Source organism: Capra hircus, chromosome 13 (assembly GCF_001704415.2).
Source record: "Capra hircus breed San Clemente chromosome 13, ASM170441v1, whole genome shotgun sequence".
NCBI classification, from domain to species: Eukaryota; Metazoa; Chordata; class Mammalia; order Artiodactyla; family Bovidae; genus Capra; species Capra hircus.
This window is the reverse complement of record NC_030820.1, coordinates 65,852,663-65,872,034: the sequence shown is the minus strand read 5'-3', so window position 1 is coordinate 65,872,034 and position 19,372 is coordinate 65,852,663. Positions and strand designations below refer to the sequence as shown.

Here is a 19,372-nt window from a genome sequence, read left to right as displayed (position 1 = left end):
ACGCCAGGCCTCCCTGTCCTTCACCAACTCCCGGAGCTTGCTCAAACTCACGTCCATCGAGTCAGTGGTGCCATCCATCCACCTCATCCTCTATTGTCCCCTTCCCCTCCTGCCTTCAATCTTCCCCGGCACCAGGGTCTCTTCTAACGAGTCGGCTCTTCAGTACCATGGAGACACCCAGAGGATCCAGGGACAGTTATGAAGGCACAGGAGCTAACCACGTGTGCCCCGGGTACACAGGCCACGCTGAATAAACGGGGCTCCAGCCATCACAGCTACCGTACAGTTTCGATTGCTACCGTCGAGCTCTCCAGTTCTCACCGGGACCCTGCTTCACAGGGAAGATCAGCCCAGCCTCCGAGATGAGGCAACGAAGAGAGACTCAGAAAAGCCAAGCCAGGCACCAGGCCACCATCCAAGATAGCAGAGGACCAGCTGGGGACCCTGGCTCTCCTGGCCCCGGGCCACTGTGGGCCCCCTCCCCAAGGGCACCGTCCCAGCTGGGCTCTCGCAGGAAGTTATTACACCAGGGACTTAAGCAGGGCCCTCAGCCAGTCCATTTCCAACTAGAGGAATGGAGGCCAAGACATAGGGAATGGGCCTGTCCACACAGCCCAAGAAGAACCCTTATTTTGGAATGAAACTCTCAGCCCTCTGAACCTCCAAGGCTGGGTCCCCAGCTGATGCCCCCTGCCTCCTCGCAACAGCCCTAGGCGGGACAGGCACCACCAGCACTGGCACAGGGGAGGAAGTTGAGTCTGGGGGAGCCTGGGAGAGGGGCCAGCCCCCATGCCCATCTCACAGATGGGGGCCGCCACCCCTGCCTGCCTCCCCAGAGACCTCCTACATGTGGCAAAAATCTTCTCATTCTCTTTTTTCCTTCAGCCTTTCAAAAGAATGACCTGCTTACCTGAGGTGTTTTTGTACAAGCAGATTTGGAATATAGCAAAAAGTCCTGCTTCAGAGAAGGGAATATGAATAATGACACTGATAAGATAACAGCGGAAGCAATAGCTAATACGTATTTAGTGCCTACTGTGTCCTATGCTTTTCAACCCATTTTACAGATGAGGAAGTGGAGGCAGAGAAAGGTTAAATAATGTGATTAAAATCCCACCTCTTATTAAAAGAAAAACAAAGAGGGAGGGAGGAACTTCCTTGGTGGTCCAGTGGCTAGGACTCTGCGCTCCCAATGCAGGCACCTGGGTTCCATCTCTGGTCAGGGAACTAGATCCCATATGCTGCAATTAAGAGTTCACATGCTGCAGCTAATGATCCCCACGTGCCACAACTGACCTGGTGCAGCCAAATGAATAAATATATATTTCTTAAAATCCCACCTCTTGGGACTTCTCTAGCAGTCCAGAGGTTAAGATGCTGCACTTCCAAAGCAAGGGGCACAGGTTCAATCCTTGATCAGAGAACCAGGATCCCACCTGCCGTGAAGCGCAGTCAAATAAGTAATTTTTAAAAATATCCTGCCATCGGCTGTTCCAATGCGGGCTGGTGGGGTGGGACGAGGCGTGCTGATGGTGATGTGGAGACCTACACCAGGGGTTCATGTCCTCCCACTTGGGGTTCATGTCCTCCCACTTGGGGTTTACAGTACTCCTTCCATACTCCCAACAGCCCTGGAACCACTTTACGTGTCACTCACTTTACATGTCAGCACATGGGGGGGCTCCAGGAAGCTGCCCCAGCCAGGAAGGGGAGAACCAGGGTGCCAAGCCAGGCCCAAGGATACTAAAGCCCTCCCTCTCTCCACTGCACCTGCAAGGAGGCGTGGGAAGGGCCGTGCAGGACGCAGACACAGTGCAAGCAAAGGCCCTGAGCCAGGAGGGTCAGATGTGCAGAGGGTTATTGAGTGAGAGGTCTGGACTGAGTGGGTTCCAGCCTAACTGGGTCGCTGCAGGCTTTTGGCCCAGGCACGAGGAGGTCTGAGGGAGGCCCCGAGAGGGACACGTCCAGCAATTTAGGTCATAAAGACCTGAAAAATTGAGAGGGAAGCCCATGAAGGTTTTCTCAGGCCCTGGAGCACGCTGAGTGGGATGGGGGCTGATTATTGAGACTTCATCCTACAGCGATCCTGTCAGAGCACAGTGGTCTCCAGCTCCAGAGGAGGCACCTAAACCACGGTGGACTTCTAGGAGGAGTGGACATCTTACTTGAGGTCTAAAAGTAAGCAGTTTATGAAAAGAGGAAGGGGAAGCAATTGCTTGGCCAAAGGCCCAGAGGTGGGATCACTGAAAGAAAGGCAAAGGTCAGTTTAAGTCATATGGCCTCAGTTTCTCCAGGAACAAAATGGGGGGAAAGAAGGGCACACAGTGGGTGCCTCCGTCTCCCCTACCCCCACGTCCTACCGCCTCCCTTCTCCAAGGCCGCTGCCCGAGAGGAAGGGCACTGGCAGCTGGTCCTCCTGCCATGGGAGCATCTTTGAGGCTGGCAGGATTGGACCGCCCCCTACCCTTCTACCCTACAGGTCAGGCCAGGCTGCCCAGCAAGCGGATGGGGAGGGCAGCTGAGGGGCCAGGAGACCACAGTGCCAATCTCAGAGAACTTTGTAAGAGATCTTCATTCACAGATGTGGAAGCAGAGGCTCAGAGAGGGGCACACTCAGCCTCAGGCCACACAGCACGGTAGAGGTGGGGGTTCGAAAGAGGGTGTGGGACGGGGCTTGGACTGAAGATTCCTGGCACGCCAGGTCGAAGGGCACTGGGGTGAGGAGGAGCTGGAAGAGAGATGCTGGGCCCCCAGGACCACGCATCAGGCTGGTCACAGGGACCCAGCCAGGTACTGCCTGGCCTGGCCACTATGTGGCTAAGCAGAAGGCCTCCCTTCAAATCTCCATGTGATCTCCACAAATCACACCCACTCATGGGCCTTAGCATCTGCACCTGGGCAGAGGCCCTGGCATGCCGAGGATTCTTTAACAGACCCCCCCCCCCAGCATCAGAGTGACCCCAGGGAACACTGAGGTGACGAGTTTTGCTCTGTCCCAGCTTCGCCAAGGTCATGCCTCCCAGGCACCCCCAGCCCCGCTGGTTGATGGCTGACAGGTTCCGGGGGAGACAGCTGCCAGCCGGCCCCTGCCCACGGTGCCCACTACTCCTGCCAGCAGCTCTGGCTGCGTCCCTGCTCTGGGGACACAGTCTCCCTTCCTCCCCAGCCCCCGCAGGGACGCGGGTGGGCAGGAGCAGCTGGCGGCCAGGCCCCTCCACACAGCTGGCCCCGAACTCAGCCCTCCACACTGGAGCCCGCAGGTGCCACCCAGGACGTCTAACCTCCAGAAGGTCCAGGCTTCCCTTTACTCACCCATGAAATGGGGACCTCTGGGAGGTCTCTGAGGGAGAGGGCGTTCGAGCCTGAGGCCAAGGACAGAGGTAGCAAGATGGCCGAAACCCTTAAAGCTCCCACGATTTGCTCATGGGATCAAGGCCAAGAATGGGGTGGGGGGTGGCTGCTGCAAGCTCCCTCCTCCCTACCCCTTGACCCTCCCTGAACTCAGAATTACGCTCCAGCCTCCAGACCTTTGCACCCTGCTGTTTCCTCCTGAAGCATCACATCTCAGGCCCCAGCCAACTCCAGGAACTCCAGTGCCCTCTTTGAGCCTGACCACAGGCCATACCCTGCCCTCAACTGAGAGAGGTACTCTTTTTCTGGGCTCACAAGCCTCCATCACATAGAGATTAAGAGTTGGACTGCCTGGGTTCTAAACCCAGCCCTGACCCTTCCTGGCTGTGTGGCCTTGGAAAAGTGACTCTACCTCTCTGTGCCTCCGTTGCCTCATTTATAAAATAGATATTAAAAATAATCATTGTCGGGACTTCCCTGGTGGTCCAGTAGTTAAGAATGTGTCTCGCAATGCAGGGTACATGGGCTCGATCCCTGGTCAGGGATCTAAGATCCCACATGCTGTGCGGCACGGCAGAAAGAAAAAACCAAAAAGGAAGACGAAAGAAAACAATACAAAACAATGTCTGAGCCCCTACCCCTTGCCATGAACCGCCCCCAGGCGAGGCTAGCCACTGTCACACTCTCCACTCACCAGACCAATGCAGCAGTCTTCTCTCTGGTCTGGGGGCTCCATCCTCAGCCCCACAGTCTGCTTCCCACACGGCAACCAGATGCCCTCAGAAAGCCTCCTGGAGCCCCATTTCACTGGGAGTAAGAGTCAACGTCAAAAGGATCCGGAGGCCCTCCCTGACCTCCATCTCTCTGTCCTTTCCTCCTGCCATTCTCCCCCTTGCTCACTCTGTTCTGCTGGCCTCCGTGCTGTTTCTCCAACACTCCAGTGCACCCCTACCTTATGGTCTTTGCACTGTCTGTTCCCTCTACCTGGATTCTCTTGCCTCCCCTCGGGGGATGTGAGCTTCTGGGAGAAGTCTTCCCCACATGTTCCCATCCCTCACCATCCTATGTAATCAGCTAATCACAATCCATTCTCTATCCCAGCCAGTCTTCCTAGCTTTATGTTTGACCCATGACATGCTGGGAAAGATTGAAAGCAGGAGGAGAAGTGGGCAACAGAGGACAAGATGGTTGGATGGCATCAGCGACTCAATGGACGTGAGTTTGAGCAAACTCCGGGAGATGGTGAAGGACAGGGAAGCCTGGTATGCTGCAGTCCCTGGGGTCACAGAGAGTCGGACACAACTGAGCTTATCAAGTTCTTACAGACCATGTGCGTATTTTCCTTATTTGCTCTGCCTTTATCTCCCCAGCTAGAATGTCAGCTTTGTGAGACCACACATTTTTGCCTTGTTGCTTCTTTGCTGAATCTCCAACCTCTAGAACATTGTTTGGCACAGAGTGTGTGTTAGTCACTCAGTCGTGTCCCCATGGACAGTTTGTGACCCCATGGACTGTAGCCTGCCAGGCTCCTCTGTCCATGGGATTCTCCAGGCAAGAATACCGGAGTGGGCTGCCATTTCCTCCTCCAGGGGAATCTTCCCGACCCAGGGGTCAAACCTGTGTCTCCTACGCAAGCAGATTCTTTACCATCTGAGCCACCAGGGAAGCCCCCCGGCACCCAGCAATGCTCAGTAAATATGTGTGGGAGGGAGGGGTAGATGGAAGGAGGGATGGAAGGAGGGAGAGATAGAAAGAGGGACGGAGGGAGGAGCAGAGGGAGGGACGGATGAATGGGTCCTATCCAGGGCCCCCTAAGATAAAGAGATACAGGCCTCCATCCCAGGTCTGCCCAGCCCTACAACCTATGCCCCAACTACAGCACTCTCCTGCTTGGCCTGTCCCCAGGGCCGAGCCTCTGACCTCCCTGGTTACACAGGACAGTGTGCAAGGGTGAGACAGCTCTAAGCCCCGAGCCCCGCCCTGCACGGCTCAGGCACGGACTGGGTACCAGGGATGCTTGCTGCATGAGCCAGGGGTAACTGAAGCGTGAGCCAGGGGCCATCCACGGGCCAGGGCAGCCAGGACATGTCTGGTCCTGTGTTCCCGGCGCAAGCACACGTACAGCTGTCAGACCTCAAACCGGCTCCGCCAGTGCGGCCGGGGCGGGGTGGGCACTGCAGGCTCAGGCTGGCACAGCGGGCAGATGGAGGGGCGCTGCCTGAGCCGGGACACACCGCCCCAGGAGGATGATGGTTCAGCAAGCGGATCGTGCCGCTCCCACTAACCCCGGCCCCGTGGAGATGGAACTGTTCCAGTCCAGGAGGCTTTTAGGTTTCTTTCTGGACAGGAAGGAGACCCCCTTTCCAGACCCTAGGCCCTGACCTGATCTGTAAAGGGCGGGGTCCATTCCTGAATCACCAACAGCCCAAGAGTAAGGACGATTCTTCCTGTGCCCCATGAAACCCAGTTCTAAGCCCTAGGACCTGTCCTCGGGCAGGAAGCCCGAAACAGGGAAGGAGGCAATGTCAGAGCTCGACGAGGCAGCAGGCAACCTGGTTAAAGCCCCACTCCGCACCCAGGTGCAACACGGCCCTTGGCCAATCCAGGTGGGTCCAGACCGTTTCCCCAGGGGAAAAGCACAGCTAGGCATGGGTTCCAGGGACTTTCTTCCATCCCAACCTACGGAGTTATCTACAAGAGGCCACCTTGGAGACTCCAGCCCTCCCCCAGAGCCCACCCCTGGGGTGGGCGTGGCCAGAGCCTAGACTTGCACACACGTCCTTACTCCTCACAGAAGCAACAATAACAGTCCCGCTAGTTACTGAACACTTTACTCTGTGCCTGCCACGCCGGCTCTACAGGCACTGTTTCGCCTGGTCCTCCCACCAACACTGTGAGGTAGCGACCATTACTGTGCCCATTTCCCAGCAGAGGAAACTGAGGCCCAGATCACATGGCAAGCTGGAATCCAGGTCCCCACCCCCACCCCTGAGGTCACACGGGCAGCCTCTCTCTCCCCAAGACAGGTCAAAGTAGGAAAGAAATCTCAGGTACCCCCTGAAATCTATAGCTGGAATTGGAGGAGGTGGGCAGGGTCCATATTTCCGAAATCCATAGGCCTTCCTGAGTCCTGAGAGGCCAAACCCTAACCCTGCCCCTATTATGTAACCCAGGTCATGGGTGTACCACTCTGAGCCTCAGTTTTCGCATCTATAAAATGGGTAGGATCCTGCCAGGTTAGCCTAAGGAATACCACTGCTTAAAGCCACAGAAGGGAGGAACTTTCCTGGCGGTCTAATGGTTAAGACTTCAGACTTCCACTGCAGCTGGCATGGGTTTGATCCCTGGTCTGGGAACTAAGATGCTGCATGGTACAGCCAAAATATTTTCAAAACTAAAATAAAATTTTAAATAAATAAATTTCCTCTTCTAATAAATAAAAAATAAAAAAGCTTCAGGAAGCCAGTGGTGTGTGGTGTAGACTCAGCCCCGCATCACCAGCAGCCCAAGAGAGGAAGGATGATGCTTCCTGTGCTTCGCGAAACCCACTTCCAAGCCCTGTCACTCCCACCTCCAAACACAGCCTGACTCCACCTCCTTCTCTCCCACCAGAGTCACCCCTCAGGTCAACCCCCCAGGCTGGCCAGTTGCCTGCAGAGTGTATCTCTGAAACGTCCATCTGAGCCCATCCTTCCTGCTTAACGCCCCTCACAGCCCACACTCCAAGACGAAAAAGTTCTCACGGCGGCCTCCAAGGTCCCCCAGTGGACACTACCCGCCCCACGCCCCTCCCCTCCTCCTGCTCCGCCCACACTGGCCACTTCCCCTTCCCTAAGAACCTGGTACACACTCGCCTCGGAGCCTTGGCACTTGCTGTTCCCCCCACCAGCGCCTACTTCCTTCGGGGGCTTTACTCAGACGTCTCCTGCTCAGAGGCCAGTCCTGACCACCGGTTTAAACAGCAACACACTCAGCCAATTCCGCTCTCTCTTTGAGTCTCATTTCAAAAGCCACCTCCTCACAGGAGGCCTCTCTGACCTCCCCCAAGTGAGAACCTTCAACTTCTCCTTCCTAGCAGGGACCATAGCTGTGATGACATAACACATTGGATGAGTATGTCTGAGGAGGAGGACCGGGGCCACTTCTGTCTCACTCCCAGCCAAATACTCTGCAGTGGGTGTAACAGTCACAACAGTTCACAGCCGGGATGCTTGGGGCCATCCGGTCGGAATGGACACTGGCCAAAGTATAGGGCCTAGCATGGAGTCAGTACTTGGTAATTACTGGATGAATGAACAAATGGATGGATGGAGGGACGGTGGATGGATGGAGGGATAATGGATGATGATGCCTAGATGGATGGATGGATGGATGGATGATGGCTAGATGGATGGATGGATGGATGAATAAGTGAACACACTGTGGGCCTGGGACTTACCAGAGATGCCCAGGGCTCTGAGAAGGTGGCCCAGAGAAGGGAAGGGTCCGCCCTAGCTCACCAGCCAGGGTCTGCAGCTGGAGTCTCTGCTCCTACACAGCCCGACTTTCATTTCCCATCCTCTCGGTCTAAGGAAGCTCCTTCCCCCCCACCCCGGGGAATGAGTGAGGAGGAGGGGCAGATGGGCCCCTGGTTCCCAAAGAGGGGGGCGCTCCCAGGCTCCATCTGTCCCACCACAAAGGGGCTTTGTCCTCAGTGCTGAGAGCCCGGGGCAGACCGGAAGCTGCCCCTCAGCCACCCAGCAGGTCCCAGCACCCCCGGTCAGCTGAGCTAACAGCTCCAAAGCCGGATCCCAGGGGCTGGCATGGTACTGGGCACAGCCTTCTAAAATCTCATTAATCCTCCCTGGGAGCCGTAGGAGGGAGGTTCTAGGATGACCCCCATTTTTTTATATGGGGAAAGTGAGGCAAAGTCACTTGGCCAAGGTCTCCCAGCCAGCAAAGAGCAAAGCCAGGATTCAGACCCAAGCCCACCTGGCACTAGCGTCTTCAGCCCCTGCTCGCAACTCGCCCTGTCTCTGGGTTCAGAAGGGTGGGTGTGCCTTTTTTGGAGGCACAAGTGGGCAACCACACCTGGTCCTCCACCCTTAGCAGAAGATCGCTGTCTTTTGGAGGTTTACCCAACAAGTGAAGGGGGGTCGGGCTCTGAACTCAGAGCCTTTGCTCCATGCCCAGCCCATGTCCCAGGTGTCTTCGCAATCTGCTGGCCAGGCCCCAACACGTTTCCACCACTTCCTGCCAGGCAGGCGTCCACAGGGAAAGGCTGGGCGGGCAGACAGACCACGGGGTAGACTTCCCCCACCCCTCACCCGCCGCTCCCCTGTCAATCACAGACCTGCTATCTGCCTCCCTGGCACCCACCTTCTCTCCACGCCCATCTGCTCTCAAGGCAGTCAGCAGGGCCACTTCACCAAGGCCACAGTGTCAACGGGACACCTACCGTCAGTGGGCACTAACCACAGGGCCAGGCAAATCAGTCCTGTCCATCACCATCACCACCCCCGCCTCTGTGGCTTCTCCTTGCTGCCCAAGGGTAGTGTGTAGACTCCCCAGGGAGGGACTCCCAGGCCTCCATTGATTGGCACCAGCCACCTGCCAGGAGAAAACCCTGCGGTTCCTCTGAACTCCAACAAGAGTAGAGCTACTCACACTGCACCTTCAGGCCTTTCACAAGTTCTACCTGCTCCCAGAGAACCATTCCATTGTCCCAAGGATGTCATATGTATCACTTCCTCCAGGAAGTCTTCCCTGACTCACTTCTCCAAGACCCCAGACCAGCCCCTCCCTTCTGTTCCAGCTAAGGGCTCTTGATCACTATCTTGAACCCCAGCCTCTGTGGGATGCCTTCATTTGGCAACAGTAACTGAGCACCTGAGCCCAGCCTGATCCTTCTCTCCTCCCTCCCTTCTCACCTTCAGCAAGAGGCCAGCCCTGCGCCCAGAAGTCGCAGTCCGAAGCCTTGCCTGACCAACCTCATCACGGTCTAACTGCCCTGGATCTGACCTCCCCACTTCCCCAGAGCTTTGCTCACCCTGTCTGTTCTTGCTGGCAGGCCCTCACCCTTCTCTGTCCCTCATGAGCTCCTGCTCACCCTTTAAGCTTCAGGCCAGGTATCACCTCCTCTGTAAAGCCCTTCTGGCATCGTAACAGCTGCCCCAGTTCATATGGTATCTACCCGGTGCTGGGGCCATGATCAGGGTCTGTGTCTGGCTCCCCTGGGGTGTAGGCTGCTCCCAGAGTGCCTCTTTGGGGTCCCCAGCACCCAGAACAAGGCCCAGATCTCACCGGCAGATAGTCCAAAGGCCAGCTGCCAACCCCCTGCCTGGAGAACCCACTAACAGAAGCCAGGAGCAACTCCCAGAGGCAGGACTGACTCCTATTTTGCCCACACTGCCCACAGAGCTAAGGTAGGGGTGGAGTGGGGGAGGGGGGCTTTCCACCAACGGCCAACTGGTAACCAAACCCACATCGTTTCTAAAACTAGGGCACAGGAGAGAAACGGGAGCAGCAGAATTGTCCCCAAATAGAACGGTGGCTCATCTGGTTCCAGGGCCTCCGGGAACACCTGGCGGGGGTGGGGGTGGGGAGGGCAGGTGGCTGCTCCCAAGGCTGCGAAGGGAGATCTGAAGTTTGGAGAACGGGGAGGCCAACACCACTGCAGCCAGAGATGGTGGTGTAGACACGCTGCCCACCTCCCTCAGGGTTAGTCCCAATCCAATCCCACTTGCCCCCACCTACCAACCGGGTGCTCCCTAAACTGTCCCACCTCCCAGCCTTTGCTCACTTGCATCCTCTGCCCAGAATGCTGTCGCCCTGGCTGTCGGTCAGAATCCTGCCCCTCCTTGGCATTGTGGCCACAGACTGGGCACTTGGTATAAGCCTGACACTGGTGGGCACCTGGGGGGAATGAGCTTATCCAATCTTCCCAACAGTCATATGAAGAAAAGACTCCTGCCCCCATCTCACAGATAAGAAAACTGAGGCTCAAAAAGAGAAGCCATTGGCTCAGGACACAGAGCAGAGGAGGCAGGTGGATCAGATGGAAGGTGGTGGGACCTGGGTGGTGGCAGCCAGAGGACCACCCAGGAGGCCTGACAGGGCCTGGTTCACCTTTCTGTGTCAGCCCAGCCTTGGGGACTTGGCATAGCTCACGGCCAGAGGACCTCACTGGCCCAGAGAGTACAAGAGCCCCTACATCCTTCTGACCTTCCGCTTAGAGTTGTTGAGGACTGAGGAGCCACCCTGGGGCAATGTGATACAACTGTCTCCCCTCAAATATGCACAGACCCACCACACAGATGAGAAAACTGAGTCCTACAAGGGGACAGTTTCCCCATCTGGGGAGTGCTATGTGCCCCAGGAACTCTCTGGCTGTGATATTCCTCTATGGATTGACCTGGTGGATACTATTTCCTTTCTCTGAGTCTCAGATTTCCTATCCGGAGACGGGAGCTGTGATTTCTCCCCATGTATGCTAAGTTGCTTCAGGCATGTCCGACTCTTTGCAACCCTATGGGCCATAGCCTGCCAAGCTCCTCTATCCAAGGGATTTTCCAAGCAAGCATACTGAAGTGGGTTCCCTTGCCTTCCTCCAGGGGATCTTCCTGACCCAGGGATCAAATCCACATTTCTTATGTCTCCTGCATTGATAGGCAGATTCTTCATCACTTTTCCAGGGCTACCTGGAGAGCCTTGATACAAATTATAATAAAGTAACAGCCAACACATATTGAGTGTTTCCTACATGCTGCCATTGCTCAGAGCATCACATAATGCCTCACTTGATCCTTAGAACAAGTCTGTGATGCAGATATTACCATCAGGCCTGTTTTTCAAATGGGGAACTGAGGCACGGAGCGGTGAGCTGACTCACAAAGTCACACAGCGAGCATGGAGGCAGAGGAGAAGGCTGTGGGGCTGGAGACGGCGGGGGGTGGGGGGGCTTCCCAGGGCAGTCTCCTGCCCTTCACGCTGCCCCAGAGGAACAGTGGGGAGGGGGCTGGAGGAGAGGTCAGGGGTCAGGCAGGAGGAACACAGGACAGGGCAGGGCAGGCCTGCAGTATTCAGGAGGCCCTGGGTCCGCATCCAAGCCACTGTCCTTTTGCTCCTCTGAGCCTCTATTTGGTAAAATGGGGCCAGAACTGCTGTCTCGCAGAGACACTGTGGGGACGGGACACAGACATTTGTCTGCCACTGAACGAGAGCTCAACTGTGTGCTCAGGAAAGAAGCCTCAGGGCTGGGCCGACAGCTCACTGCTCCTCCAGGATCTGGGTGGTATCTGATTCTCTGCTCTGCAGGGGCAGGAAGGCGGGGGTACAGCCTACCTCTTCCCTAGTGGGAACCCTCCAAGCTCTGCCAGCTTTCCAGGCTGTGTGACCTCGGACAAATTACTTCACCTCTCTGAACTTCTGGCTCCTCCTTTTGCTACTAAATCAAGGCTTTCACAGGGCCCTGAGGAGGAGATCCTCCTGGAAGGACTGAGAGCATATGCGGGGAAGGTGGCTCAGTTCAGTCTGCCTACGCGGAGAGAGCAGTGCCTGGCATGATGCTGCCTTGAGACCTCCATGTCTTCATCCTGCCAAATGAAGTCTGCTGGGTTTTTTATTTTGGCTGCGAGGCTTATAGGATCTTAATTTCCTGACCAGAGATTGAACCCCTGCAATGGAAAGACAGAGTCCCAACCACTGGATCACCAGGGAATTCCCCAAATGAAGATTATTAGATGGTCTGTCTCCCTTCCAGCCCTGCTGGGATGATCAAAGACGATGGTGAAAAGTGCTTGGTAAACTGCAAAGCGTGGCACCCCTGAGAGTGATGACGATCACTGTACTCCCTTAGAGGCAAGAAGAATCCTGTGACTTGCCATCTAAGGTAGAATGTGCTAGAGCCATGAGGGAAGGCAGAGAATGGGGGTTGGGGGACACAGAAGCTCGGAAAGTGTAGACGTGGGTTGGGGCAGAGGGTGGTCAGCCAGAACTTTCCAGAGGCAGAGACATCTCAGTCACATGGAGATGGTGGGAGAGGGCGGGAACGCCTGGCAGCGGGACCCGCAGAGTCAAAGCATGGACGCTAGACTGCCCGGGACCAGCAGGAAGGCAGCCGATGATTCAGAAAGGCTAACAGGTCACCTGAGTGAAAGGGGAAAGTGGGAGGCGACAGGGTGGAGTGGAGGGAAGAGCGTGGTCCAGACCACCACCACGTCCAGGAGTCCTTGCTGTGGGCCCTGGGCTCCTCCAGCCTCTCTCAGCTTCAGCTGTGCCTCCCCCAAAACACACGAGCAGTGACAGTCCCTGACTCCAGGCCCAGCAGGCAGAGATGCAAAGCACGCAGTGCTCAAACAGCAGCCACTTTTGGAGAAATGGACCCATTCAGTAAGGGAGTCCTTGAATGCCAGGGCTCGGGACACTCAAAGGCCTTCACAAGCCACAGGAGGGCAGGCGCTGAGGCGGGAGGTGGGCTCAGGGAGGCTGGAGGGAGCTGGCAGCTTGCAATTGGTCTGGCCACCAAACCTGTCTGTCTATAGTTAACCTCCCCGCCCCCATCCCCACCCCAGTGGACAAGCCTGGACACGGGCGTCCAGTCTCAGGCCTCAGGGTTCCTGGATTCACTGGCCTGCAGAGACCCAGAATTCCCGCCTCATCAGGGAATTACCTTCATAATTACAGGCACTCAGAAATCCTAAGCACGGACTGCGTGGGGGCCCTGCGCCAGAGCAGACACTCTCTCGCCTGACCCCCAGGCCACCTGGCCAAAGCCACACTGGCCCTGCCATCCCCACTTCAGAGACGGGGAGACTCATGCTCAGAGGCACCATTTCCCGCAATCACACACAGCAAACAAGGGCACAGCCAGGACTTGAACCCGGAACCCATTCACTCCAAAAATTTGAGTGGAAGTAGTGTCCGTGGAGCACCCATGTTATGCTGATCCGGGGAGCTGGGAGATCCCTGCAAGGCCCAGGACTCCAGATCTGAGTGGAGATCTACCAGCCAGAGCCGGAAGCCCAGGGAGGCAGGATCGCCTGTCAGCCCAGCCACACACCCATGCTATTTCGGGCAAGACCTCAGCTAAGCTGAGCTCTCACTCAGTGGGACTCAGATGCTACACATCAACCAGAAGCCAGAAATCTGGGCTCGAACTCTGATGGGTGATTGTGGCTCCAGCTCTTAGCCCCTCTGAGCCTCAGTTTCCTCTTCTGTGTAATAAAAACAAAAATTCCTCCCACCCCCAGATGACACAAAGGATGGAATGAGTCACCTTGCTGTGACCCGGACATTGGCATCAGATAGAGTAAAAGTCAAGACCGAGAATTTGGATAAAGCAGCCGGAAAGAGGAGCTCCCCAGGTGGTTCAGTGGTAAACAACCTGCTGCCAGTGCAGGAGACGTGGGTTCGATCCCTGGGTCAGGAAGATCCCCCGGAGAAGGAAATGGCCACCCACTCCAGAAGAATTCCACGGACAGAGGAGCCTGGCGGGCTACAGTCCGTAGGGTCACAAAGAGTCAGACACAACAGCAGATCTTGACAGAGCAGACCAAGCTTCCGGACGGCACTCCAACCCCGACTTCCATCCCATAGCCGCAGGAGTCCACCTGCGCCAGCCTCACAGCCCAGCAGGTCTGAGGACCCCAAAGACCCATCCCCACAGTCTCTCAACAGCCCCCAGCCCCACTGACATCCCCAGGCCCACGTAGCATCAACAAGGACGTGGCCGGAGCCAGGCTCTGGAGACCCCCTGCTAGGATCCCTGTCTCAGAACCTCAGGAGGGAAGAGCCCTCACCAGACAGTTGAGGAACCCAAGGAGCAGAGCACAAAGAGGCCTGGACAAGATCACTGGACTACTTCTCCTCTCTGGCTTCTCATTTTGTTCTGGAACTTTGCTGGACAGTTTCAAGAGGAGGAGAGGAACTGAGGCCCAGGTTGCAGGGGAAGTCACTTGCTCAAGGTCTTGCAGCAAGGAGCGGGGAAATTGGGGTTCTGACTTCCAGCTCTGGGATCTTCCCCAAGCATCTACTCCTTGACTCAGCCTCCCCGACCCCTGCATTGTATTGTGAGGCTGTACTGAGAACAGGCTGGCTGGGTGGGGAGAGCCCTGGATGAAAAGATAGGAGATGTGCATTTTTCACCCTGCTTGAATACTATGTCCTGGGTCTTTCTGGCCTCAATTCCCCCATCTGTGAAAAGAGAAGCTCAGAATAGATCAGGAAAGACAAACTCATGGCACATACACAGTGATATCTAACATTAGTAATCTATCACAGCACCCTTTCCCGTGAAGCCTCAGACTGGGCCGCAGCATGTTTTTTAACAGAGCAGTCCAGGTCTGGGGGATCTGAGTCCCAGGGCCATCCCTAGATTGGGCAACATATGAGTCCTCCCCAAGGGAGGGAAGGGTTTCCCAGGTGGCACTAGTGGTAAAGAACCCACCTGCCAGTGCAGGAGACATAAGAGACATGGGCTCGATCCCTGGATCAGGAAGATCCCCTGGAGGAGGGCATGGCAACCCACTCCAGTATTCTTGCCTGGAGAATCCCACGGACAGAGGAGCCTGGCAGGCTACAGCCATAGCGTTGCAAAGACTCAGACACGACTAAAGTGACTTAGCATGCGCGCAAGGGAGGAGAAGGGAGAAAGAAAGACGTAACATTTACTGGACATCCAGTAGTTTCAAGTGCTGGGAGACATTTGTTGATTTAATCCTAAGGAGGGAGGTGACGTTCAGAGAGGCTGAGTGATCTGCCTTTGGACAGACAGCTGGGAACCGGGCCTTGAACACAGGGGAGGTACCTCTGGGGTCACCCTCCCCAGGAATAGTGATGCAGAGCCAGCCACCAGGTGAGAGCCTAGGTTATGGCCTCACCTCGTCCTCCTTTTGGACCTACTAAGTGCAAGCCCCATGCCCATTATACAGCATTAGAAACTGAATCACAGGAAGGGGGTGTCAGCTGCCAGAAAACGATGGACTTGACCATGTATCTAGCTGTTCCCACCATTCATCCAGCTAATGTAAACGCTTTATTTCAGTCCCCTTGGGACACCCCAGGAGCCATGACTCGTACCATCCCACTTCATAGATGAGGAAATTGAAATGCCCCCAAAGGAAACGGTCCCCAACCCTCTAGGGGCTCAAGTGGAGACCAGAGTGGTTTACCATGGAGATAAGTGGGGAGGAGCAGCGGAGGGGAAGTAAAGGGCTGGGGGAACCCAGGAGAGATAGAGGCTGGGTGGCCACACAGCTAAGGCAGGAAGTGAGGCTCTGGTCAAAAGACCCAGGGCAGGGGGCGGAGGCCTCTGAAGGGTCTCTTAGGACTAGGAGCCCAGAGCCCTAAGCCTAGGTTCAGCTCTGTCACTTGGCAACTGGGAGACCCTACCAAGTGTCTTCCCCCTCCGGGTCTCAGTATTCACAGGTAGAAAAATGGCTAATATCACTGAAGGCAAGGTTTCCAAAAGTTGGGACAATCTGGACCCACAGAGCTCTCCCCAACTCAGCCTCTTCACACACACAGGGCAAGGCAGGACTCCGGTCACCCAGTGTATGGACGGCCTTGGCCACCAACATCCTTTCTGAGGCCAGCACCTTCAGAATTAGTGAGCCCATTCCCTTGAAGCCTTCATGGGACAGCTGCAGAGAGGCCAACTCATCGAGGCAACTAACCCTCCCAGTGTTCACACCGCACGGGGCAGGTCCCACTCCCCTGAGGACCTGCTGGTTCCAAGCATTAGGCTTACAGCCCTCCTTGAACCCTCACCCCATAGGGAGATATTTACTGTTCCCATTTTCAAGACAAGGAAGCTAAGTCTCAGAAAGACAGGATGAACGAGCCAAGGACACCTGGCAAGCAGGCATGGTCAGAACTTGAATGCAGGCCTGTCTGACTCCTGAGCCCTTACTGTACCTTAGTCTCCAGCTCCCCAGCCAACTGCCTCCTGCTCCCAGCCTCCATGCAGCCACTCTGCGTGGCACTGCCCCTACCCCTGGCTCTTACCCTCTCCTGCTACCGAACTCCTACTCTACTTTCAAAGCCCAGCCTCCAGTGCCTCCTCCTCTTGACACCTGATCTACGCCCCCACAGAATACGTGGAGTCCAGCCCACAGATTTACTTCTCCCAGGTGACTTGGTCAGCTCTGACCTCCCTGGTCCCCAAGTTGGAGCTGTTCACACAGGGGACACCAATCGGCACCTTGCGAAGATGGAAGCCAGACTCCTTCCCAAGGCCCATGTGGCCCCACATGGCCCAGCCCTGCTGATGACATCCCTTCGTTTCACCTCTCATCTGCTCGTCTTAATTTTCTGTGCTCCAGACTCACAAGCTCTCCCATTGTTTCTCCAGAACAGCACACACTCCCCACCTCAGGGCCTTTGCACATGAGTTCCCTCTGCCTGGTAAGCCCTATCCCCAGCTCCTTGCCTGGCGGACTCCTCTATGCTTCTTTCATGACTTTTCTGCACCCCACACCTCTCTCTCAACCCTTATCACATCTGTGATTATATATTCATTTACTTGGTAACTTGTTTGCTATTATACTTGGCTCACCCTCTAGACTTACATTTCTGGGCAGCCAGGACTGTTCACAATTCCCCAGCAAGGACCCACCCAAACTGACCACTCCCACACACGTCCCAGAGCCTCCCCCAGGGGCCCTGGGACATGTCTGAGCTGAAAGGAAGAAAGAATACTGTGTCCCCTTCTTTGTTGAGGAAAATGTTGCTCCCTGCCCCCCGCCCCTGTCACCACCTCCTGGAAGCCTCCCAAGGTCTCCTACAGCTCCCACTGCTAACCCATCACACACTGCTCAGCTCAAGATCAAAGCTCGTAGAACATCATAGGTACTCAACACAGGGCCATGGATGCTTGTATCTTGGCAGGTTTGGGAAAATGGGGCCAGTTGAGGTTCAGGGAATGGGTGGTTGGTCACAGGCCACTGAGCCATCTCCTTCCCGGCTCCTGGGGTTTGAGGGAGCCAGACAACCTCCCCCCACCCACCACCCCACCACTCCCAGGTCAGGTCACAATCAGGGTAGAAGCCAAAGCAGGAACTGGCTATGCGCTGGGGATACTTCACGCCTGGGAAGAGGCTAGGGGAGAGGAGGAGAAAGCTGGGAGGCCTTCCTGGAAGAGGTGGGCCTTAAACGAAGCCTTAAAGAGCAAAAGCAGACAAGCAGCTCTTAGAGGAGAGGGCACTCCCGGCAGGGAAACCCTCAGGAGCAAAGGCCCTGGGGTCACACAGGAGGGCCTAGGCAGGCAGTCAGCTGAGAGGTGACACACTGTAAATCATTTCCTTAGGTGGAAAGACCACATCACCACAGCACACCACCTCACCCAAAGGGCCTCGTGGCATCCACACAATCACTCATCCGAGTCTCTTCCAACACTGTCGTGTGCCTGGTCCCATACTGAGAAACACCCATTCCTCCACCACGGGAAGGGAACAAGGGCAGCCCGACCGGGCACTCTGAGCTCTAGGCTCTCATTCCAGCTTCAAACTGTGTGGCTCGGTCAAGTCACTTCTGCTCTCAGAGCCTCAGTTTCTTCCCCAGCAAAAAGGGGATACACAGAAGTCCCTACCTCTTAGGAGGTACTCGATAGATGTTAGCAGCTATCATTCTCACAAGCCCATTTTATACTGAACAAACCTGAGGCCAGAAGGAGAAGCGAGTTGTCTCAAGTACTGGGTGGCAAGACTGCATTGAGGCTGGTTCCTCCTCAAGGGGTTAGGAGGTGGCTTTGGGGACACCGATCCACCCTCTTCTGGAATAAGCCCCACAAGAGCCAGCCATCTCATCTCATGCCCATCTTTTTCAGGCCATTCATCCAGTGCCATGCTCATTTATTGAACACCTACTACACGCCAAGGCCCTACCTGCAGAAGTGCCTACAGGTTTCCCCTGGGGATCCCCACCGCACACAAGCAGACTCAGAGGGGCGGTCCTTTGGCCCAGGTAGCCCAGTGTGACCAGAAGCCGAGGTCTTATCTCTCCAGCCAGAAAGCCAAGATGAGGGTCAGCAACAGCATCAGCCTGCTCCATTCTTGAAATCAAGTCTGATCTCAGCTGACTGAAGCCAGGCCTGGAGTCACCCCAGGTGATCCAGAGACCACTGCCCCAACTGGACAGAGTCCCTGAAGCCGGGGCACCTCACCCAGGGCCACACAGGCTCTGTCCACTCTCAAGTCCGCCTGAAGGCCCCAGAGGTTGAACTGCTACCCCACAGGTGAGCCCCTTCTGTTAACCCAGTCCTTCCACCAGCCCAGTAGGCTCAGCCAGGCCCACAGCTGGACCTGACCAGGGCCCCCAGCTCAGAGAGGGCAGGCAGTTGCTCAAGGAAGCACAGCAGGGCAGGAAAGCGGAGCCCCCACTGGGACTCAAACCCACCACCAACCCCAGCCCAGGCAGGCAGATGGACCCGGCCTGGGGACCAAATCTTAAACTTTTGCCAACTTCTGAGCAGACCGGAGGTAGGGCCTGCCCAGAGAGGAGGCTGGGGGCTGTGGGCAGCTGGGACCAACCACAGTTTGGCCCAGTCCTTTCCAGGCCGGCGGCACCAGGCCCTACCCAAGGCCCCACGAGGACAAGGAGATCCTGGTGTTCTGGCCCGGCACCCCCTGCCCGGCGCCCCCCCAGGCCCACCCTGCCGGCCCTTCTCCACCTCCCATCCCGGGCTGGGGGCGCCAGGCTGGGTAGCGGCGGCCAGAGGCGGCGCCGACTGGTTCAGATTTCAGATTTGGCCTAGACCTGGCCTGGGGGCTCGGGCCCGGCTCGCTGCTCTCAGGGGGCCCGCAGAGGGAGTGTGAGCGGGAGCGGGTGTCCTCGCGAGGACAAGACCCCTACGCCCCCCACCAAACCCCTCCCCCCCCCGCGGCATCACAACAAAAGGCCGCGCCAGACAAGTCCCGGTGCGCCCGCCCTGCGCCCCGGGATCGCCGCTTGGCTCGAGGGGTGAGGTTTGGAGGGGGGGCAGGAGCCCCCGCGGCCCAGCGATCGGACGCCAGGGTGGTCCCCGGGCGGGGGGCTCCCTCACGCG

At 56.5% G+C, this 19,372-nt stretch overlaps 1 protein-coding gene across 4 annotated transcripts in view; it reads right to left on the bottom strand.

Moving 5' to 3' along the window:
- Nucleotides 1-19,372, bottom strand: part of SRC (SRC proto-oncogene, non-receptor tyrosine kinase) — a 53,942-nt gene that overhangs the window by 34,182 nt on the left and 388 nt on the right. The window lies entirely within an intron of this gene.